Raw genomic sequence first — 20,028 nt, 5'->3', positions numbered from 1 at the left:
ACCCTGTGAAGAGACTGGTGCAAGTAATTCAACCCTTATTTTACTGATGAAGAAACAAGAGATCAGAGAGTTTGATGACTTACACAAGGTCATGCTGCAAATAAGTGTTGGAGCTGGAATTTGAAATTAGTTTTTCTAACTTCAAGTTTAGTGAGGAACAGCACTGAGTGAGGAAAGGCAGAAGACAATAAACAACAAAGACCAATAGACCAGATCTTTGTTTCCTGGAGAAGGGCTGGTGGCTTTGTCTCATATAATCCAGGATGAGAGAAGGTATTATCCTACCTTGTAGATAATGGCACTGGCTTTGTGGGTGATAGTAAGGACCTGGCATTCCAGGAAAGAGAATTATAGAAATCAAAGGCTTTATGGAGATTGCAGGAGGAGGGTGAAAGAATTACAAGGAACTATCATGCCAAGATCAAGACCAAATAACCCTTTGGGGTCTGTAACTCTTAGAAAATGAGAGATGAGGAAGATGCAATGGTCCAATAATAGATGAAGAATGAATGAGGAGGGAAACGAAAAAACCTTTGTTAAATGTCCACTATACCAAGCACTCTGATAAGTACTTGGGCAACAAACAAAAAATGAGATAGTCCATGATCTCTTATAGCTCTCTAACTTCAGGAGATAGTATATCAAAGAAAGGTCAGCTGTAGGACTCATGGAAAGTCCAGAGGTCTTAAGGATATAATGCCAGGTATATGGAAATGCTCAGGTTCTTTAGTTTGAGCCAGTAAGTCAGAGGGTTGTCATGGTGGCAAACCTATGGCATGCATGCTAGAAGGGGGGGCACTCAGAGTCCTCTCGGTGGGCATGTGTGCCATTGTCCCAGCACAGAGTTTGCTACAGATGGTTACTAGAAAGCCAGAGGGACAAGGGACTGGGCTGCCCCCTTCCCCTCCCCACATGCCCCTGAGGATATTACCAGCTCCTCTAAAAGGTTCACCATCACTGGTCTAGGGGATTTAGAGGAAGGGCAAATGGTAAAATCTTAAGGTCCTTAGGCTATGATGACTGGGAAGGTGCTAAGATCTGGTGGTCCTCCATCAAGAGGGACCCATGATGCTCTTTTTTTTCCTTTTTAAATGTTTTATTAATGCTCTATTATATCACTATTATTTCCCAATGACTCTTCTCCTTTCTCTCCTCCAAATTGAACCTTTCTCTAGAGCCAATAATTAAAATCAAGCAAAATGAATCAATGCATGTGTCATGTCTAAAAATATATGTTCTTTCCCCTCTTGTATCTCCTCTGTCTGTGAAGGAGGAGACACACTTCATTGTCAATCATCTGAAGTTATCATTGGTAACTGCATTGACTCCAGACCTTCTTCAAAGCACAGAATTTTTTTCTTAAAGGATTGCTGTTTGCTTTTACTGTTAGTCAAGCCAGCATTGTTTCAGAAAAGTCATAGAGTTTCCAAACACAATGGAAATTCCAAAAAGAATATTTAGTGTGGGGGCTACTGGGTACGTGTTTGAGGAAGGAGAGAAGGCACCATAATCACAGAAATTTTGACCTTTTAGAAAATTTTACATCATTCCCCTATACTCTAGTCCATCTTAATGATACTCGAGTTTGGGCCTGGAAAAAGGGAGCAAGCACTGGAGATTAGCAGTAGTAATATAAATCAATCAGAAACCCAGGACAAATCCACTTGGTCCCTCTGGGACTGCCCCCCTATCAGTTAGTGTCAGTAGAGACACATGTTGTCAATTAAACCTCAAACTGAAATTCGGATAAATGAGTCTGTTAATGAGTAACTATTTATTTTCTCTGATCTCAAGAATTTCCAAGCCAGGCCCAAGTCTACTAAAAACAGCAGCAACAGCAGCCCCAAGCAGAGGAGCTAATGTTTTTAATAAGGCTTGTGGCCTCAGATCAAAGGAAGAAAAGAAGGAGCTCAATGAATGGCAGTGCCTTTGAAAAAGTAGCTTTTCAGGTGTTGGAACATTCTCAGTAGTAGTTAGAAGTGGAGTCTGATGACCACTGGGTCAGATGCAGCCTGCCCACCCCCTTCCCCACAGTGGCTTCCAATAGAAAATTAAAAAACTGCACCCTCTACTTATCCTCTTTCCAACTTTAGCCATCCATATCTCTCAGCTTTGTACTTATCTATAATTCTTTGCCTGAGTCACTTGGAGAATTCTGTCAAATAGCACTGTGTTTCTAAGGATAAATTCTGGGCCATAAAAACAAAATCTGAAAAAGAGACTTTTTAGGTGCATAGGACTGGGAATAAGAAGTCCTAGATTCTAGTTCTTTCTATCACTAACTTGTTGTGCCATCTGGTTTTTCTGTGCCTCAGTTTTCTCATCTGTCCAGTGGGGATAATGATACTTTGCCTTCCTGAGGAAAAAAGGGTGATTTGGTATGATATATTGTTACTAATTGACTACTTCTTTGAATTGGATGACCTGGTTGGGTGGGCAGTATACCCTTCTTCCTTCAAAGGACTATTGGGAAATGAAGTGAGAACATAGGATTTAGAAGAGGATTCAGAGATCAGTTAATCTACGGGTTCTTCTCCTTATCTCTTTTTTTGGCATCAGACCCCTTAGATTGGTGAAACGTATAGACCCTTTTTCAGAAAAATATGTTTAAATACATAAAATAAACTACATAGGATTATAAAGGAAACCAATATATTGATATACATTTATAAAAAAACACTTTAAAATTCACTGACCCCATGTTAAGAATCTATGATACTCTCGTCCAATGTACTCATTTTATAAATGAAGAAATTGAAATGATTTGCCCAATATCACAAAACAAATAATAAATAAGCAGCAGGTCTGATACTCAAACATAAGGAAGTCCTTCTAGTATCTTGGATATTTAAGTGCTCTTTGAAGTGTAAAACACTATTCCCAAAGGTAGGTGTTACTGTTAACCCCAGAGTCAACAGATTGTGTGGCAGGGAGGTTATTCTCCTTTCCATACAACTTCTTTAGTCCACCTTGACCAGTGGCAGTCTGGACTATATAAAGCATATGGACCTCAAACCAGTTTTGGGAGTATTTCATTAATCTTTGTAGTATCCTATAGATCTGTGAGGTTGAATGGCTCCCTAATGCCTAGTATATATAATGTTCATGTTTACTAAATACTTTTTAATATGTCCTTGTTCCTATTTAATAAGAATAAATTGAGGCATAACAAGGTCACTGATTCTAGCAACCAGGTAGTAGTGAGAATGCAAAGAGGAACAGCTCTATGTACTTGGTAGATGCTTAATAAAATTTTTTTTGGGGGAGGAACTCTTAAATTCTGTCTTAGAATCAACTTTGCTTATTGATCCAAGGCAGAAGAACAGTAAGGACTAGGCAATTGGGAATCAAGTCCCAGGACTTGTTCAGGGTCACACAGCTAGGAAGTGTCTGAGGTCAGTTTTGAACCTAGGATCCTATATCCATGCCAGTGGGTGGCTCAATGGATTAAACCCTTAAATCCATTGAGCCACCCACTGCCCCTGCTGCTTAATACTTTTAACTATTAAATCAAATCAAACCTAGTGACTTTGGATCCTCTTCTCTTAGCCAAAAGCCACAGTTCTTTGGAACATTACTCATTTCAATATAATTCCTACAATAATGTCCTGAGTGGGGTGGTGGTGGTAGGGATGATTTCTTTGTAGAACAAGGGAACAAAATAAAACTTTGGGTCTCAACTAACCCCATGATTTTGAGATTCTTTGGTTAAATGTGTTAGAGTTTAAAAAATTCTTTTAAAAAATCATAAATATAGTAATCATGAGCAGAAGAACCTTTCAATATTACAATGAAGAAGAAAAGGTGATTATGTAGGAAATAGAACTTTTGTTATGTATAATTAGTTTTTTCTAAAATGATTATATGAAAATGAATAAGGTCATAACAAAATTGCCATATGTATCTCCTCTTCCTTCTCCTCTTACCTTTAAATCCTTACCTTCTATGTTAGAATTGATACTAGGTATTGGTTCCAAGGCAGAAGATTGGTAAAGGCTAGTGATTGGAATTAAGTGACTTGCCCAGCCCATACAGCTAGGAAGTGTCTATCTAGCTGTGCCTCATCCTGTTTGACTCTTATTTATTCACTAGATGTTCCACAGCCTTTCCTTGCTGTGCCCTAATACTTAGAAGATACTCATAGAGCTCTCTAGTTGTCTCCTTGTTATCTCTCTCTTTTGCTAATGAGCAACCCATCTTCTCTTCTTGCCATAAAGTTCCTTGATGACATCTTTTGCCCTTTTCCTTTGGGATACTTTTATTGGTTATATGTTGCAATCTCAGCAAAGGTTTGAGGCAATTGGGTAGTGCAGAGGATCAAGCACTGAACTGTAGTCAGGAAGATGTGAATTCAAATCTAGCCTTAGATACTTCTACCTATGTAACCCCAGATAACCTCTGTTTACTTCAGTTTCCTCTTCTGTAAAATGGGATTAATAAGAGTACTTCTCCTCCCTCCAAGGGTTGTGGTAAGGATAAAATATCTGTAAATTGCTTTGTCAACCTTAAAACACTATATAAATATAATAATCATTACTATTATTAAATTCCTATTATAAAGCTTTATTGAGCAGGGATCCTTTTATCTAGTGCCTATGGATGATCATCTTTGCTGAGATGAATTGAATACATTCTTTCCCAAGTTCTCTTTCCATTGATTAGCAGCCTATTGTGTCTTAGGGGATGTTGGCCCCAGTTTAGAGACTCTGCCTCGTTGTCCTATCCAGAAGATGGATCATCAAGTGCTTGCATTTTAGCACTAAGAGCTAGCCCATGACCATCAGGCTCTTTCTACAGATGTGAAGGTTTCACTGGGGTAGAATATTTCCAAATCTCTAATTCCTAGAAGAGCAGATGCTTAGAGGGTAGCTCTATGGATTCAAGCTGTTAGAGCTTTGATAATATCATGCAATGCCAGGCATGGCCCTAGGGAGATAGGAGTGCCAATCCAGCAATCCACTAGGGACTTAAGTGAGATATATGTAAATAATTAGTTCTTTGCTCCAAGAAGTATCATGCTAATCTAGAAAAGATAAACCTTATTTCCTAGATGCCAACCAGAAAAATCTTCAGTGATGGCTGTAGGACCCAAGTTTGCTTTGTGATATCCAATTGATTTTGTTATACTCTACTCATTGGGTCCCCCCACCTCCCCACCCGGTACCTGCACATATGCTCTTCATCTCTGTTTCCTATTTTGCTAGGTGGGTTATTTAACTATTTAACTAAGTTACATTTCATGTAATTGTGAGAACATAAAATCTGGCCCAGTGGATAGCCTGCTATACTTGGAGTCGAGAACACCTCAGTTCTAATCTTGCCTCAGACAATTACTTGTTTTGTGACTCTGGGCCTCTTAGTATCTCCCAGACTTAGTATTACTATCTGTAAAGTGGGGATAATAGCAGTACCTATCTTAGAGTTGTTGGGAAAATTGATCGAGATAACTTGTGTCAAACACTTTGTAAACCTTAAAATACTATATGAATATCATTCATATCTTATTTATATATTATATCATCTATTATTATTTAGAGCTATCGCCTAGTGTTGCACTTTACACCCACACATAACTTACCATGTGTAGTGGGGTCATGAAATCATAGCATTTTGAAGCTGGAAAGGACTTCAACAGAGATCATCGCATTGAATCCAGCCAGTCCATCTACAGCATAACTGACCAGTAGTTATCCAGTCTTTGAAGACACTTCGTAAAGGGAAGCTTGAGGCAACCTGTTCTCTTTTTTGGGTAGCTCTAATTGTGAAGAACTTTTTGCTTATATCCAAATCCAACATTCTTTGTAATTGTAGCAAAGGTTGCTCAAAGCCCATTCCCATAAGACTTTACCCATTGGCAGAGGTTGACTCTTCATTGTTCTTTGTCTGTTTGGGAGATAAAGGTAATGAATGAGATCTTGGGAGAAGAAAGATCCTTCGTGTTCTGTCTTCCAACTTCAAGATATAAGACATGTGCCATATTCTCTTTGAGGGAAGGTCCCTAAAAGAATCTTTCCTGAAAAGAAGTTGATGTAACTTGCAACTGCTATTCTTAGTTCTGTCTTCTGGAGCCAAGCAGAAAACATCGAATTCCTAATTTTGCTTCCACCTGATAGACCTTCAAGTACTTGGAGCTTGTTATCTTCCTCTCCCCAAAGTTCATTACAGTTGTTATTCTAAACTGGACCCTTACTGCCTTATGGTAGTCCTTTTATTCTTCCTCAGCTTCTAGGCTACTGTTCTCCTCCAACTTTTCTAGTCTCTAGTTCTTGGTCAGTTTTTCTGGACCTTTATTCATCTGGCCCCTAAAGCTCTGTCACAAACCCTCCCCCCAGTCTCAACCCCATTTTCTTTGTTTTGGTAATTATCAACTTTCATGGATTTCATGATTATCTCTGTGCAAATGACTTCCAAATCTATATATCTAATTTTAATCTTCTGCATTCCCTTCCTGAATTATCATTGTTAGTCATCTTCCTGAGGATGTGCTATTGGCATGTCACAAAGTACCTGGCCTCTTTTGGTATCCAACACAAGAGAATCCTGTTGGAAGTGAGTAACCTGTTTAATGAGATGTGTCAGTATATAGATACAGATGTGCTTCTTTATTTTGACCAAAAGAGCAACACTTACAACCAGTTTCCATGATTGCCAAAAGAGCCATGACTTATACCCAGCTGGATGATTCTTGAGCTGCACCTAGTTCTGGAGAGATTTCATGAGACTGAGGAGCAAAGTGGTATCTTCAAAGAAATAGATGGAGATTTCGTAAATGGAAAACATGACAGTTTTATCTTAGTTTATGATAGGCTACATATGATAGGATACATGGATAGAAGGAGAACACTGGGAAAAAGTAGATTGTAGATAGAAAGTAAGAGGAAGCACACTTGTTACAAGCATCTTGCTCCAACCTACCTTGTAGCCTTCTCAAAATTTTCTTCACATTCTCTCTATTCAAACTAGACTACTTCAGAGTGATTTCTCAAACTCAACATTCTATTTCTTGTTTCTATGCACATGTACACACATCAGCCATCCCCCATGCCTAGAATATACTTCTGGCTCATCTCTTCCTCTTAGAATCCTGAGTTTCTTTCATGATTGCAAGCAAGTGTCACCTCTCTGAAGTCTTCCTGATTCCCCTCATTGTCAGTATACCTTACAGTATCTATTTACTTGTGTATAGGGTGTGTTCTTGAGAAAATGTAACCTCCTTGTGGATAGGGACAATTTTACTTTTGCATTTATATATCCCTAGCACCTTCCTTGCTACATGGTAGATACTTCATCAATATTTGTTGAGCCGAAGCAGATTTAATGATTTAAGTCTTGGCCAAATCCAAGACAATAAATAAGTTCCCTGAGATTCTTACAGCAAAACTATAATTATATCTACCTATCATAGGATGGTAATGATATTTACATATCTCATAGGGATATTGGGAAGATGCACAAAACCAAGGAAATCAGATCTGGGGGAAAAAAAAAGGTGTGAAAAAGTCATCACATAATGATGTTTTTGTGTAAATACAGCCCAATTCTCCGGCTAAGGATTCTGACCTCTACAGTAATAACTCAGAACCTGGACTCTTCTTAAATTCTTAGCACTTTAAATTCTTTTTTTTTTGAACATTATTTTATTTGGTCATTTCCAAACATTATTAATTGGAGACAGAGATCATTTTCTTTTCCTCCTCCGCCCCCCCCCCCCATAGCTGACATGTGATTTCACTGGGTATCACATGTGTTCTTGATTCAAACCCATTTCCATGTTGTTGGTATTTGCATTAGAGTGTTCATTTAGAGTCTCTCCTCAGTCATATCCCCTCCACCCCTGTAGTCAAGCAGTTGCTTTTCCTCGGTGTTTTTACTCCCAGTTTGTCTTCTGCTTGTGGATAGTGTTTTTTCTCCTAGATCCCTGCAGATTGTTCAGGATCACTGCATTGACACTAATGGAGAAGTCCATTACATTCAATTGTACCACAGTGTGTCAGTCTCTGTGTATAATGATTTCCTGGTTCTGCTCCTTTCGCTCTGCATCACTTCCTGGAGGTTGTTCCAGTCTCCATGAAATTCCTCCACTTTATTATTCCTTTTAGCACAATAGTATTCCATCACCAACATATACCACAATTTGTTCAGCCATTCTCCAATTGAAGGGCATCCCCTCATTTTCCAATTTTTGGCCACCACAAAGAATGCAGCTATGAATATTCTTGTACAAGTCTTTTTCCTTATTATCTCTTTTTTGGGTACAAACCCAGCAATGCTATGGCTGGATCAAAGGGCAGACAGCCTTTTATTGCCCTTTGGGTATAGTTCCAAATTGCCCTCCAGAATGGTTGGATCAATTCACAACTCTACCAGCAATGAATTAATGTCCCTACTTTGCCACATCCCCTCCAGCATTCATTACTTTCCTTTGCTGTCATGTTAGCCAATCTGCTAGGTGTAAGGTGATACCTCAGAGTTGTTTTGATTTGCATCTCTCTGATTATAAGAGATTTAGAACACTTTTTCATGTGCTTATTAATAGTTTTTATTTCTTTATCTGAAAACTGCCTATTCATGTCCCTTGCCCATTTATCAATTGGAGAATGGCTTGATTTTTTGTACAATTGATTTAGCTCTTTATAAATTTGAGTAATTAAACCTTTGTCAGAGGTTTTTATGATTGTTTCCCAATTTGTTGCTTCCCTTCTGATTTTAGTTACATTGGTTTTGTTTGCACAACAACTTTTTAATTTGATATAGTCAGAATTATTTATTTTACATTTTGTGACTCTAAGTCTTGCTTGGTTTTAAAATCTTTCCCTTCCCAAAGGTTTGACATGTATACTATTCTGTGCTCGCCTAATTTACTTATAGTTTCCTTCTTTATGTTCAAGTCATTTATCCGTTCTGAATTTATCTTGGTGTAGGATGTGAGGTGTTGATCCAAACCTAATCTCTCCCACACTGTCTTCCAATTTTCCCAGCAGTTTTTATCAAATAGTGGATTTTTGTCCCAAAAGCTGGGATCTTTGGGTTTATCATATACTGTCTATTCCACTGATCCTCCTTTCTGTCTCTTAGCCAGTACCAAATTGTTTTGATGACTGCTGCTTTATAATATAGTTTGAGATCTGGGACTGCAAGGCCCCCTTCCTTTGTATTTAGCACTTTAAATTCTAGGAACAGTGACATAGGTAACCTAGTGATTAGTGGGAGGTGAACCAATACAAAAAAAACTTACCCTCAACAGTAGGACAAAAGCTCAGCATACCTTTTATTTTGTCACTTTCTTCTTTAAGAACCTTCTTCTTAGTGAGGAACTTCAGTCATTGTGGCATTACCTAGCAGGAGCCTATTTGGGAAAGTCGGGTCAAAAGAAATCATCTATGATTGCTGAAGGTCTTAGAAGATAAAATATCAAGAATCATAGACTTTTAAGTATTGTAATTGTGATAAGAGAAGCCATATAGAACAATGAATGGTATGGAAATTATATTATTGTTGTCATTCATTTGTTTTAGCTGTGTTTCACTCTTCATGACCCCATTTGGGGGTTTTCTTGGCCAAGATACTGGAGTGGTTTGCCATTTCCTTCTCTAGCTCATTTTACAGATGAGGAAACTGAGACAAACAGGGTTGAAAGTCACCAAGAGTTGCACAGCTTGTAAGTGTCTGAGGCCAGATTTGTATGTACGCAGGGAGTGGATTCTTCCTGATCCCAGATCTGACACTCTACTGTGCCCCCTAGCTGCTCAGAACCCATATAGTGTAGTATAATGGATTGAAGGATGATCTTGGAGTCAGGAAGCATTATAGATCTAGTGTAAGAAGGGATTTCAGAGTACCTCTAACTCTACTCTTCAAAATTTTTTCTTTCTAGTAAACCTCTTGGGCTATTTAATTTTTTTATTTTAATTTGTTAAAACCCTTACTATGTATTGGTTCCAAGGCAGGAGAGTGGTAAGGGCTAGGCAATGGGGGTCAAGTGGCTTGCCCAGGGTCACACAGCTGGGAAGTGTCTGAGGTCACATTTGAACCCAGGATCTCCCATTTCTGGGCCCGACTCTCAATCCACTGAGCAACCCACCTGCTTTTGGGCTACTTTCAAATCAAGCTAGTTAAATCACTCATGAACTTAAGCGATTTTATTTTTCTAATTCTTGAGAATTCACAACTCAGCATCCACTTTTTCAACAAGTTCTAGAACAGATCTTGCTGTGAACTTTTACATATATCTAATACCAACAGTTCATCTCAAAGAACTTCCGAAGTATTTTTAGTCTTACCTCACCAGCCCAACTCGGGTGTATGTTTTATGTATGTTTTAACTTAATTTTCATCTGTCATGACTACCCTGAAGATAACAAACTTCTTAAAGATAGAGTCTATTTGATTTCCATATTCTTCCTTTTCTCTTGTGATATCATACACCTACTGAAGGCTCAGCAAATTCAAACTGTCAACCGTGATGAGATCTGGCACTTTATTGCATAGTTAGTTAATAAGGCAATTAATAATAATAGACATTTAAAGCAATTAGCACCTACACAAAACCAGTCTTAATGTCCATTTTGAGAACTATAAAATAGACCATAACAAGATTTGGAAAGTATCCTCACAGAAATTCTAAGAATATTAATGTGATACTTGGCCCATCACTCTATGCCATCTATAAAAGATTATATAAAAGATAACATAAAAGATTAATGCTTCCTTATGAAAAAGGAGGAAGAATGTCTTCAGAGCACAAGATCATGAAGTCAAAACTTATAGAAATACTAATGGAAAAAATTAGGGGTCACTTTAACAAAACTTAAGTAAAGATTGACAATAGATACACACCATTGGCTTCATCAAATGTAATTGAAAGCTGTTTATCTCTGTATTTGTCATTGTCCAGTTGTTTCAGTCATGTATGATCCCATTTGGAGTTTTCTTGGCAAAGATACCAGAGTGTTTACTATTTTATTTCTCTATCTTATTTTACAAATGAGGAAACTGAGGCAATCAGCATTAAGTGAATTGCCCAGGGTCACACACAGCTAGTAAGTATCTGAAGACCAGTTTGAACTCAGAAAGATGGATCTTCCTGATTCCAGCCTGGTACTCTATCCACTCTGCCACCTGACTGTATTTTACCATGGTATGGAGTTTATAAAATAGCTAAGATCAAAGAACAGAATTAAAAAGCCCTTCCATGGGCAACATCTGTATGAATTCATCCAATAATATGGTGGCAAAGAAGAATGAAAATAGCCATGTAGATTTATTTATGGAAACAGGGGAGTTTATGGTAGCAATCCAAGATCAAGTCCTCACCACCAGAAATTACAGAAGAGTCTATTCTTAAGGAAATTGGACTTTTGTGATCTGTGCAGAGTATGCAATCAAATATTAGAAATTGTGCAACATCCCTCCTTAAAAATTTTAGCATTTATTGAATGCTAACAGGAACTGGGGACCAAAAGTTTGACATCTTTCATAGATATATAGACAAGTCCTCATGGAATCAGTAGAGAACTAAAGATATCCTGAGAATTAAACCAAAAAACTGTAGATATTATCACAGACCAAACTGCTGCCTACAATTACCCAGATGTAACTTTCTTTAAAAACCCAAGAATAACATTTTGAATAGATATTACCATCTAAAATATTCAGTCTTCCAGCTGTGTAGAACAAAAAACTTTCAGAATATAGCAGAAGAAATCAAAATCATGTGGGAACAGGAGGAAGTACGTGTCAGCTCCATCATCCTGCTGGAGTGCACTGAGGATGCTTTCAGGTGGCCTATAGAAGATGACCTTACACAGTCCAGGGCTACCTTCTTCCTAACTCCTAGACTCCTTCTAGTGATCAAAGAGAGTCCCTAGAAGTGCATCCTGTTTGTTACCTTTACTCTAAGCTTCTAATGGAAACCCACTCCCTCTCAGAAAGCATGGGACCATGGGGAGAGGAAAATTAATCAAGCAATTACAATAAAGATTTCAGCTTCCAGAGTTCAACCAGCATAAAGCAATTATCTTATTTACCTATGTAATATTTATAGAATATTCATTACAAAATAATAAAGTATAGCCTGATGAAGACTAAAATGAGCCAAACAATCTATACAATAACAACACTGCAAAAGAAACTTTGAGAACTGTAAGACCTCTGATCAGTACAATGACCATCCATAATTCCAGGAGACCAATGCTGAAAAATACTATCTACTTTCTAATAGAGAAGTGATGGACTCAGGGTGCAGAATGAGACTTTTTTTTGGAACATGAACAACCAAAGAATTTATTTTACTTGATTTTACATGTTCTTAGAGGGATTTTTTTCCAGTGGAGTGAGAGAGGGAAAATAGCTTTATGTTCATTAAAAAAAATTTAATTTAAAGAATAATAGCAGGATAGTGATTTGTCCCAAAACTTTCGAACTGAACCCCATTGAAGAGAATGAGAAGAATGATTGTTCTATAATAAAAATAGTTCATATATCTATTAAATGTTGAAGTTTGCAAAGAAATTACAGATGTCATCTCATTTATTAACAGAAGAATAATTTTAATGTTTTTAGGTAGTTCTTGTTCATTAAAACCAATTGAGGATGTGAAGTCACATGGCAAGCTTTCAGAAGATGATCTTACACAGCTTAGGATAGTCATCCTGAGTTAGACTAACTCCTAGACTCGACTTATTAAATACCTGCTGTGTGCTAAGCACTGGTATAGCTATAAACTGTTGTATCTTTGGTGATGAATGAGGGTGACAGGGATGGGCTATTCATTTAAAAAAAAAAACCTCTTATCTTTTGTCTTAGAATAATTGCACTAAGTATCAGTTCTCAGGCAGAAGAGTGGGAAGTGGGGGAAGGGGGGTAAATGACTTGGCCAGGGTCACACAGCTAGGCAGTATCTGAGGTCAATTTTGAACCCAGGGCTTCTTGTCTCTAGGCTTGTCTCTGAATCCACTAATTCCCATCCTCCCATGGTTCCATGCTATCTGAAGGGAAATGGGCTTTCATCAAAAACTTTAGAGTCAAGGCAGCAAACAGAATACACCTCTAATGACTAATTAGATCGCTGGAAGGAGTCTAGGAGTTAGTCTGACTCAGGATGGCTACTAACTAAACTAGTTTTTTGTTTGGCTTTGTAGTTACCTTGGCACTAAATTCCTGGGTGTAGCTAAGCAGTTATTTTCTTGTGGTCTTACGGACTTACTTGATGATTCCTAACTCTATCGATCCAAAGAACTAATAGAACTAAGGAACACAACTTGTCTAAACTCAGAGCCCCCAGGAGCTCTGTGCAGGGAAGGAAGGATTCTGTTTAAGTTAATTTACCCTTGGCAGAACACAACTAGCTTTTATTATTATTTTTTTAAAGACGAGATAAAAAGGCTCATAAACAGAGAGGATATAAAACAGCTCTCGCTAAGCAAACATTATGCTGATTTATTTGTTACTGAAATCCAAACCAGATGGGTTAGTTTCCCTTAAAATACACAAGGGGTTCAAGATGAAGAGAACAGACACTTGGCAAATTTTCTCTTGAGTTTCAGTGAACCTGTTGTATTTGAAAAATAGAGCCAGGGTTGCCCAGTAATCCTCGGGGACAGCCTGGCTGGCTCACCCTCAGCTGAAGACATCTATAGCACAGAACCCTCCCAGGGCTGGTCATCCCTTTTGGAATCCTGGCTGGGTGGAGAGGTGGGGAATGGAGGCTGACTCCTCCTCAGCTATTCTGTCCCACTCTCCCCAGACAGCAAGAGAGAGGGAATGGAAACCAAGGAAGTGAACTCTGGCTCTGCAGCTTAGCAGTCCTTCTCAGATTGCACCACGCCAACTGTACGCTCCCTTTATCAGTCTTGTGTCTGGGACTGGAAATGTGGTCCTCTCTAAAGTCATGGGGCACGTTTCCTTGGAAGCACTTCTAGCCAGTCATGTGTTGCATGTCAAAACAAAACAACTATTAATGTGGTCACTGTGTGTGTATATATGCATATATGAAACATTTAATATATTAAATTATATTTATATATTATTAATATAATCTATAATTATATAATCATATATAATAGATATTCAATAAATATACATTTTAATACATTTATATTTAAATAAATTTAAATAAAATTAATAAATACCTAAATTAAATGGATAAATATTATAAACATATAAATTAAAATGTCATAAAATTAAATATATTAAAATATATATGTATATTTAAATTCTTACATGTATATATAAATACATATACATATGTATTTATTTAAATCCTTACTTCTGTCTTAGTATTAATTCTAAGACAGAAGAGTGGTAAGGGCTGGGAAATCGGGGTTAAGTGACTTACCCAGGGTCATACAAGTAGGAAGTGTCTGAGGTTGAATTTAAATCCAAGATCTCTTAACTCCAGGCCTGGTGTGCTTTATTCACTGTTCTACGTAGCTCTTCCCAGTACAAATTTTGGAAGCTGCAGGAAGTTGGCAATTGGTTGAAGAGCTAGGATTGTGCTCCTTCAATGGGGATTCCCCCTCCCCCCCCCAATGGTGAAATCTCATTCATGGTTTGAAGTTGTCAGTCAATTCTAGGAAATCTCACTGATCATACTATCTGTGTATATTCCAGGCAGTTCGACAGCAAGTGAACTTAGATTTTTCAGCCTCCATCAAGGACCGACAGCCCTTTTAGACACAAAGACAAATGAACCCTGGCCCTGGATGGGTGGGTAGCATTTGTCAGATTCTTGTAGTTAGTTGCCATTATAAGGAAATTCCTTTTGATTAGATTGTGGCGAAGAGTAAGATCTGAGCTTATTCTACGTTAGGAGTTTAAGGTAATGTATCCCATCAATGAGGGAGGTTTAGGGTCATTTTTATCACATGCCCTGAGAAGATGCTTTTTCTGCTGTCAATTTTTGAGCCCTCAGGATAATCCTGTGAAGGGGCAGCTAGGTGACTCAGTGGATAAAGCATCAGACTTGGAGTTTGGAGAACCTAGGTTCAAATCTGGCTTCAGAACTTTTTAGCTGTGTGACCCTGGGCAAGTCACTTAACTCCCATTGCCTGGCCCTTACCACTCTTCTGCCTTAGAATTGATATTTAGTATTGATTCTAAGACAAGGTAAAAGTTAAAAAAAAAAAGAGAACAAGCATATGGGAGGGTTAGGACTCCATAAGACCTCCAAGGTCCCTTTCAGCTCTAAATCAATGTCCTAATTGAGAAGTTTTATCAGTCAGTCAACAAGTATTTATTAATCAACTGTTATATCCCAGGCACTGTGCTAAATGCTAGAGATGTAAGGGAAGGCAAAAAAATACTCCCTGCTCTCACAGTCTAAGGGGGGTGGGGGGAGAAGGGGAAACATCATGCAAATAACTGTACCAACAAGAAAAATACCAGATAAATTGGGGTTAGTCTCAGAGTGAAGAGCCAAGGGGGAGAAGGGGAGATTTTTAGCTGGAACTGGAAGGAAGCCAAGGAGCCTGGAGATGAGGAAGCACAATGGCATAAGAAGCTAAGATGACTCCAGCATACGTACCGTGTCTGGTCCATGCTCTCTCTACGGCACTGAGCTGTCTTTCCATGCCCCTATTTAAAAACTCTTACCTTCCATCTTCGTATCAATTCTAAGACAGAAGAGCTGCCAGTGCCAGGCAATGGTGGCCAAATGACTTGCCCAGGGTGGCACAGCTAGGAAGGGTCCGAGGCCAGATTTGAATCCAGGTTCTCCCCACTCCAGACTTGGAACTCTATCCATTTGCTACCCAGTTACTCCTGTCTTTCCTTGTTGATTGAAATCTCCAGCAAGACAAAAAAGGATTCAATTATAATGAGAGAGAATAAGTTTCCTACTCATTAACCTCTGTCCTTCATTTGTAAAATGAGGGGCTGGATTTGATGACCTCTAGGTCTCTCCTAGTTCCAAATCTGTGATCCTGTGATCTAACTGTAAGAGATTGTGAAAGACCCAAACTAGCTTCTTACAGAGATTGTGAAATCTTCTTCCATAGGACTCTTCAGGAGCGGAAGAGAGATGTTGACTCTTGGCCCCAGATACTCTAAGCCTAGAGGATTGTATTAATTGCCCTTTTAGGCCTTAAACTTTTATGTTGTTTTTAAAATTTTTATATTGTCTAATAAGACATAGTGAGCAATGCACTGGGCTGCCCACAGAAGCAAACACGTAGACATACGCACCCCAAACAAAAGCCAAAATGGTGTAGTGAGTTGGCAGTTTGGAGACTTCAGTTTATGATCCAGATTTGTCATTAAGTAGGTGAGAAACTTGCTTTATTCCTTTGGGATTTGGTTTCCCTATCTGTAAAATGAAGGCAGACATTGTTTAGCAGAGAGTACAGGGTTTGGTGTTAAAAGAACATGAGTTCAAATGCCATCTCTATCACTTCCTCCATGGCCTTGGACAATCACTTCATCAATAAACATTTGTTTTTTTTAATTTAGTGTTTATTGATTAATTAATTTAGGATATTTTCCCATGGTTACACGATTCATGTTCTTTCCCCCTTCTGGAGCTGACGAGAAATTCCACTCGGTTTTACATGCATCGTTGTTCAGAATCTATTTTTCATATCGTTAATATTTGCAATAGAGTGATCATTCAAAATAAACATTTGTTAAAACACCTACTATGTGTCAAGAGAGGTGCTGAGGATAAGACACTTAGCCTTTCTAGGACTCAGTTTCCTTTTTTTTTTGTAAAATGAAAGGAATGGACCAGTTAAGTCTTTGAAATCCCCCTCCAGCTAGAAATCTATGGAATTCTTTTGTCTAAAGCCCTTTCCACCTCTCAATCTATGATTCCATAGTACTGTGACTCTAGCTTTAACAGAGGATCAATGCCAAATGTGCCTGTGGCAGATGCAATGAACAGCTTTGCTTTGCAAAAGAAGTTCTTACCAATCTTCCTGTTATCTCGGTGTTCTGTCCCAGGTGGGATGCACCTACAGTCTCCCTTCCGTTACTCCTCTGGGCTGGGGAGCTGGGAAGTGGGTTCCCATCTGTTTGCCAAGTCCACAAGGTAGGGAGGGACTTGCTGGGGAAGCAGCAATAGCTCTGGGGATTTTGTCAGCTTTGGGGTAAGTAAGACGGCGTTGGCGGGCAGGAGAGTCCTTCCGCTAGAGAAGCAGGGAACAGGGCCCTGATTTACCTAGAGCGAGCGGGCTCCCTTCCTTTGACGGAAAGCTTTTGACTAGTGTGACGCAGCGGCGGGGGTGGGACGTCCTCAGCTTCTCCCTGAAACACGGAGATGCTCTTAAGTATTTTCCACAGAATAAAAAGCCTGTTGTATTACACCACCGCGTGCTCCACCAACAGCTGTGGGCTTGTTAGCCAATCTGTTAGACATCCTGAACACAGGCGGAGCCGGTAGGAGGTCCCCGTAGCCTTCGTCTTCTTTTCGGAAGCCAAAGTCTATTTGAAGAGGTTTCATTGACCTCTCTGGTTTAATAAGGGAGCGGGGTCAGCTGAAACTCATGCTGCTTCTGCATTCTTCCCTCCATTTACTGGCATCATTTCAAAGACAGAGCTGAGGACTCCTGCTCTGCTTCTTTTAATACAACAGGTGGATACTGAAAAAACAAACAAACAAACAAACAAAAACGTTGTAGGTCAATCAGGTTTTAGCTAAGCGGTGAACAGTGTCTATGGCTTCTGGGAAATTTGCTAACTCATAGCATAAGCACTTATTTATACAGCTTATTTAGTTTTGAGGATGGCAAAGCGTTTTGAATGAATAAGTTAAATGACTTGCCCAGTTTGAGACAGGTAGGAGTGTCTGAGGCCAAATCAAAGCTAACCTTCTGCTCGTACCACCTTTCTGCTAAGAGAAAAGCTAAAGCATCACTGGGAAACTGTCATTCCTTTGCCTTCATTTTACAGATGAGCAATGCTCCAGCTCAGCCAGGTGATACATAGTGAAGCTGGACAAGTCTTGAGCATCCTTGACTCCAGATTCAAGGACCCCAGCGCTCTGTCCTCATAGATTATATTGAAAAGTTGTGGCAAAGTTGGTTGATTTTGTTTTGTCATTTGAGATCTTTTTGTGTCCATGTTAGGATTGTAGTTGATTCCCTTGCTGGGTACAAGACCTGGTCTTGGCATGTATTATTTGCAGGGATTGTGTGCTATTTAGGCAGAGGGAAAATATTTAAAACTTAAACGTGTAAACTTAAATGTGTGAATGGTTAGAAATAAATATATTTCAATTCAATTCAATCCAAAAGCATTTATTTAATGCCTGCCAGGTATCAGGTTAGTAATTGATTAGTATTGATTCTAAGACAGAAGGTAAGGGTTTAAAAAAATTGATATTAAGTATCAGTTCCAAGGCAGAAGAGGATTAAGGGCTACATAATTGGGGTTAAGTAACTTGTCCAAGGTCGCATAGCTGCAAAGTGTCTGAGGTCATATTTGAACTCAGGACCTTCCATCTCTAGTTCTGACTATCTACTGAGTCACCCCAATAAACACCTTACAGATTTTATCTCATTTGTTCCTCACAACAAAAATTATTCTTTTCTGTTATAACTTATCTTCTATGGAAAGTGGTTAACCTGGGCAAAGAAAAATGTGAATCTTGGAAAGAATGTGAATATTCTTGTTTGGAGATCTGACCTCAAATGATTGCTAGAGTATTTAAAAACTGAGTCCCAGAAAGGGTGTCTGACAAGTCTAGTAATATTCAAAGGAATATAGAGCCTTTTTCTCTCAGTCTAATTATTTTCTGACCACCCAGTGAATAACAAATTGGAAATCCCAAATTGATGCTGCTTATGTCCCCATTTTATAGTTGAAGAAACTGAGGCAGTGGTTAAGTGAGTTGCCCAGGGTCACACAGCTAGTAAATGTCTAAGGGATTTGAACTCAGGTCTTCCTTACTCCAGGTTTGGGTGTTCTACTCACTGTACCACTTATCTGCCTTAAGAGGTCCCATATGCTTTGTTAGTCTTCCAAAGGGGTCCATAATAGAAAAAGCTTAAGAACTGCTTTGAAATGAGGTTTGGAACTCCCAAGGAATGCGGTAATTTATATTTGTTTATCTGTTTTTATCTTTTAAAAAAATTAGCAATGGTTATCTTCTTCCCCTCTGTCTTGGCACTAATGGAGACAGAGGCACTTGTCGTGCCAGAGATTTTCATCCCCAGTGCACCTAGCAGACACATCCTTTGGCTATCATCTCTTGTAGATCCTGTTAGACTGAGCATTCATTCTCTCCTCATGAATTTTTGCTAGCATGTTTGCCCCTGCTGCCAGTTTTCAGGCAGGGCTGGCTCATTGAGGCTGCTCGGGTAGTATTTTAGGGATAGGAGAAGTGCCCCTTCAGCACCCTGGAAGCTCTTGTGCATGTAATGGGTGCTAACAATCATTCAGCTATGGCAAGGTATGTTTCACAGGTTTAGTGATGCCTTCCCTTAGTAAATTGTGACCCTGATAGCTTGTGTCCCCAGGTGGATTGTAAACCTCAGGGTTGTAAAGTTCTATGGAAGTTATCAGCTTTTTTTTAAACTTTGGTTTTAATGAACAAACAAAACCACTCTTGTGTTCTAACTTATCTTCTTTAGAAAGTGGTTAACCTGGGCAAGGAAAACTGTGCATTTTGGAAAGAATATGAATATTCCTGTTTGATGATCTGACCTTAAATAACTGCTAAAGTATTTAAAAAACTAGTCCTAGGAAGGGTGTCTGACCAGTCTAGCAATAGCCAAAGGGATGTAGGATCTCTTTCCTCTCTGCCTAATTGTTTTCTCATCACCCAGTTAATACCAAATTGGAAATCCTAAAGATGAGATTATAAAAAATGAATGTAAGAAAACTATTGAATTAATAACTAAAACTAAGTTGGTTTTATGAACCACCCCCAACAAAATAAACTATTGGTTAATGTGATTTTTCTTAAAAGAGAGGGCAGCTGGTTTCTATAATTACATAGTAATAATAAACATTTATATAGTGCCCCTAAAAAATAAAAAAGAGAGGGCATCTGGGTATCTCAGTGGATTGAGAGCGAGGCCTAGAGATGGGAGG

The 20,028-nt window shown here is 38.7% G+C and overlaps 1 protein-coding gene and 1 long non-coding RNA gene across 3 annotated transcripts in view; one reads left to right on the top strand and one right to left on the bottom strand.

Moving 5' to 3' along the window:
- The window catches only part of KIF26B (kinesin family member 26B), a 636,727-nt gene that overhangs the window by 75,894 nt on the left and 540,805 nt on the right, over positions 1-20,028 (top strand). The window lies entirely within an intron of this gene.
- On the bottom strand, positions 13,425-17,419 carry LOC103092142 (uncharacterized). 2 transcript variants are annotated; one of them, XR_461776.2, is made up of 4 exons: positions 16,903-17,419; positions 16,183-16,303; positions 14,336-14,455; positions 13,425-13,915 (listed from the first exon to the last, which is right to left on the bottom strand). It is a non-coding gene; the product is annotated as an uncharacterized LOC103092142 (long non-coding RNA). The 2 variants fall into 2 exon arrangements; XR_008916237.1 differs by having other exon boundaries at positions 14,336-16,303.

The sequence above is a fragment of the Monodelphis domestica genome, chromosome 2, assembly GCF_027887165.1.
Source record: "Monodelphis domestica isolate mMonDom1 chromosome 2, mMonDom1.pri, whole genome shotgun sequence".
In the NCBI taxonomy this organism is placed as follows: Eukaryota; Metazoa; Chordata; class Mammalia; order Didelphimorphia; family Didelphidae; genus Monodelphis; species Monodelphis domestica.
The sequence above is the reverse complement of the archived record's forward strand: the minus strand, read 5'-3'. Positions and strand labels throughout refer to the sequence as shown.